The following is a 4,761-nucleotide window of genomic DNA, read 5'->3' on the forward strand; positions in this document are numbered from 1 at the left end:
ATCTTTCTGATTTTTTTCTAAAGAATGAGTTGCGGTTGAGTAATGATAAAACAACTCTTACAGGGCTGCAGTGTGCGCTAAGACATTTATTCGCTTATTCAGTAAGTATTAAGCATCTAGTACGTGATGGTGTTTGTGAAAGCCACACAATGTCTGGCCAGTGGTAGAGGCTCAATCACTGGCGGCGGCCAAGGCTCTTCCTTCGGGGGGCACAGAGGGCACTGGGTGCTCAGACACAGGTGCTTCTGCTCTAACAGTCTACGTACATTCCGAAAATCTAGGAAATCAAAACACTGGGGTGTTTCAGCTATGGATTGCCGTGGAATGGAACAACCACTCCAAACTTAATTGCTTTGAACAGCAGTGATGTATTATTTCTCATGATTTCGTGGATTCGGCATTTCTGCTCCCCATGGCGAAGCTGAATTTACCCATGCAGTGGCATTCAGCCGGATGCTTGGCGGGGGCCATCCTCTGCACACGGTGTCACATTCTCCTGTCTCTAGCAACAGAGCCCAGGCTTCCTTACAGCATTGTGGCTGAAGCCAATAAGGAGGGTTCCAAGAGGACAAACCCAATGTGGAAAAACGTATCAAGCCTGCTGGTATCAATGCAAATCATGCCGAATATAACTTGCTTTATCTAGAAGTGGCCCTAATAAAATCAGCAGACACAAAGCCAGTGCGAGGCAATGTGCCTCTGTCCGCTGACTCAGGCTTTAAGAAGGAACACAGTGTTGACAGCTGAGCTCCTGACAGTGGAGATGAGATCACTGTGTCCTCACTGCGCAGTCGATTGGGACAAGGGCTCTGCTTTCCGGCCCAGTGTCTGTGGGTCTTCCGGTAGTCATAGGGCACATGGCCTCACCTGCCACACCTGCCACACCCATCTTGGGTCTGCCCTTTCCCCTCTCACCCACTCTGGAGGGCCCGATGATTAGGTCTGGACCTGGCCAGCTCTGATTAATGAGAGCTGTAAGGAGAAGTCTGTAAAGTGGGACCCCGCGTCCTTGACCGTGAACAGCCAGAGCCATCCCTCATGGCCTCCAGACTTGTGAACTGGGGGACACCTTCCTGTGTGGTAGCAGGGGTTGCGGACTAGAGCCAGCCTGCTTCTATCTAGCTGTGGAGCAGGAATGGAGGCGTTCTGAGCCTAAGTTTCTTCATCTAGAATGTGGGGATAATAGAACTTTAAAGATTATGTACTTTCTCTGTGCCTGACACCTGTAACTCTCATGGGATCCTCAAAGGTTGGGAGCATCCGCCCACTTTACAGATGAGGCAAAGTGAGGCCCAGAGGAGGGAAGTAACTTGCCCGAGATCATGCAGCTAATAAGTAGCAGAACTGGAAACATGAGCTCAGGCCAGCCTGGAACCAAAGCCCAAGTAATCTCCTTTTACAGGCTCTGTAAAGAATCGGGTGAGAAAGGGACATGCGCAAGAGCTCTGCCACATCGTGAAGAACATGTGCAATCACAGTGCGATTTTAAAGCCCTGCTGTCACCCAGCTGGACCGGTAGGGCATTCTCAGTGGGTGGGTTGGCTGGGCTGAGGAACCCCTTGGAGAGAGCCAAGTTTACCACTGGATATACATTACCACTTTTTTTGTCCAAAACGGTGCCTGACTTCCCAGCTATGATTCTACTTTGGTCTGTTCTCGCCTCAGAAGGAGGCAGGGCCCTTCACTTAGTAATTACTGCCATTTATGAATAGAGGTTTGCCCTGGGCTAGGTGCCCTTTATAGGTACCCAGTGCCTTTCTGCAGTCCATTCCCACAGTGATTGTGTGCAGAGGTCCTTTTGGGATCCCATTTGCTGGATGGGGTGCGGGGGCACAGGGAAGGTAGGTAACCTGCCAGAGCGGCAGGGTTGGGTTACAGGCTGACTGGGGATGCCGCCCTCCTAACAAGGCCCAGGAGTGAGGTGCTCAGGGCTGGCCCACCAGCATTTACAAGCCTCTCGTCCTGTGATCACCGGAGCCTCTTCTCAGCCCTGGAGGACAACCAGAGCGAAGCCTTTGTTTGCCTTACAGATGGAGAAACTGAGGCCCAGGGAGAGGAGGGGGCTTGCTTCCTCCATTGTCCCAGACTGCTCGGTCCACATGCCAGATGGGGAAGTAAGGGAGAAAAGCTTGCCAGCGATGTCGGACTTCAGCCTCCCAGCTGAAGTGGCCTCAGCAAGGGCTGGGCGTTCCTTCCATGGAACTCGGAACTCGAGGTGGGGCAGGATGAGTAGGAGTGAGCTTAGAGGGCAGGCCAGGCCAGGAAGAGGTGAGGGCAGATCTCTGGGGGGTCCTGGGATGAGGAAGGGAGCCTGGAATGGGGCTTGGCTTACGATTACTTACCAAAAGGTTTAAACAGGGGCCATGTAAGCATGGAGTTTGGGAATCAGGGGCTCCTGGGTGCAAAGAATGTCCGTGCTGCTTATGAGAATGGTGAGTTTGGGCAAATATGTCCCTGAGCCTCCGGGGTAAAAGGGCTGAAGTGTGGTGGGTTAGACTGTGGTATCTGGAGCACTGCCTGGGTGAGATCCCGGCTCTACCACATCCAGGGTGGCCCAGGGCAAGGGTGTTTGCCTCTCTGGGCTTCAGTTTCCTCATCTGTATGATGGGCCTGGTAATAACAGTACTCACCTCCCCTGGCTCTTATGAGGATTTAAGAGCCTAGCAGCATATGCAGGGGGCTTCAAGCAGGCTTTTCGCCGAATTGGTCTTTGATACCACCACCATCATTGTCATCATTTACCTCAAAGGATGTTTGGGAGGATTTAGCAGGGCTGCCGGTGCAAACGGTCTGGGTCTGGCCAATTGGCACAGGCATTATCAGATAAAGACTGAGCAGGGTGACAGGTGCTATGGTCTAGGTGGTGGGAGGTGCTGTGAAATTCACAGGAAGGAGATAAAAGTTTTGCCTGCCTGGGTAGAAGAGGCTGTGAAAGTCTTCCTGGGGAAGGAAGTGGCATTTTCTGGGCTTCAAAGGATGTAGGGAAGTTCCCCAGGTAGAGGAGGGGGCAGGTAGAGAGATGAGTTTGAGTGGAGGTGAGAGAACCTGAGCATGGCTGGGGACCATGGAGCAGTTTTGTTGTGCTACATGTTTGGGGTGAGGGGCAAGGCATGAGGCTGCACGGGGCCATGGGGTCCTGATGGCAAAGGGCTCAGAATGCCTTGCTTGGGGGTTTAAACTTGATCCAGTAGGTGGGGGAGTTCCTATGCCTGTCGACATGGCAGAATCACTCAGGATACTTTAAAAAACACAGACTTTGTGGTCCCATCCAGCAATATTCTGAGCAGTAGGTCTCAGGTGGGACCCAGGAATCATGATGGTTCGAGCTCCCCAGGAAATTCTGATGCCCAGCCAGGTATGGGAATCCCTGCTATGGTATCTCTAAGCAGGGCTAGGCCTCACTGAGATACCAATCCCAGACCTCTAAGATTGGAACAGAGAACTTGAGAAGGTGGGGAGGTAGCATAAGAGACCACTGATTCAGACCCCCAGCCTCTTACCCCTCTCCAAGAGAGTCCCACCCTCTCATGGCCACATTTGCCACCAGGGATGGACCACCGAGATGTTACTCCCCTGCAGCCCTCTGGCCCCAGCAAGACAAACTTCCTTCCCTCCATCCCTCCCTCCATCCCTCCCTCCATCCCTCCCTCCATCCCTCCCTCCATCCGACACAGTTTTTGATCTCCCTCACCATGTGCCAGGCATGGTATTGGGTCCTGAAGGTACGGTGGTGAAGACAGCAGATACTCCACACCCCCCTACAAAACTTTCCGTCAGTCCTGCTTCCCTTAGCTGGCTGAGCGTGGAGTGCTCTGTCATCAGGAATGTGGCTAAGTACAAGAGAACTAGGACAGGAAACCCACCTGGGGTGGGGGGGAGGGCGGGGAGGGGGGGCGGAGCTCAGACAGAGACAAGAGCAGGGCCCAGTGGCCCAGCCTCCAGACCCCATGGCTTCCTGGTGCCCCTGTCCCACAGGCCCAACCTCCTCTCCCATATGGCTCAGGCCTTGCCTGCTCAGCTCTCATGCCCTCCCCACGGTGCCCCTGCCAGGAGGGTCCTGGTGCCCAGGGGAGGGGTGCGCTGTGCAGTCCCCTCCTCACCCCCCAGCCCACGAAGAAGCCAACAGCCTTGGGTAAGGCCTGAGCAACTCTTCTGAAGGGCAGGGTCAAGGAGCATTTCCTCACAGGGGTAGCAGAAATAACAAACACGAGGAAATGACAGGGATTCTGGGGGATTTCAGAGCACGCAGCCTGGGTACAGGATGGACCCATGCAGAGAGATGGGGTTAGAACCTTGTTGCAGCAACTTCCTCCCCTCCCCCTTGGAGCCATCTCTTCCTCGTGTCTTCATGCTTTTATTCTGTTCTTTTGGCTCATCACGATCCTTTGCCTGCTCCAACCCCACCCACGCCATCACCACTGTGGGTGCTGCCATATCACTGTCCCACTCACTCACTCTGCCATTCATTCATTTCTTCCCTCATTCATTCAACATGCACGTAGTACCATGTGCCGGCTACTGAGGATGATGCCATAGGCAAAATATGGCCTCATGAGGAACTCCCAGCTGGGTGGGTAAACAAACACAATGGAACAACTCTAATACAATCTAACTATTGCCACTATGAAGGGGTTTTTTTTGTGGTTTTTTTTTTTTAAAGTAATCTCTACCCCCAATGTGGGACTTGAACTCACAGCCCTGAGATCAAGAGTCGCATGCTCTTACCGACTGAGCCAGCTAGGCACCCTGCCACTGTGAAGT

This window comes from Leptonychotes weddellii, chromosome 4 (genome assembly GCF_054177405.1).
Source record: "Leptonychotes weddellii isolate Sample4059 chromosome 4, ASM5417740v2, whole genome shotgun sequence".
Classification (NCBI taxonomy): Eukaryota; Metazoa; Chordata; class Mammalia; order Carnivora; family Phocidae; genus Leptonychotes; species Leptonychotes weddellii.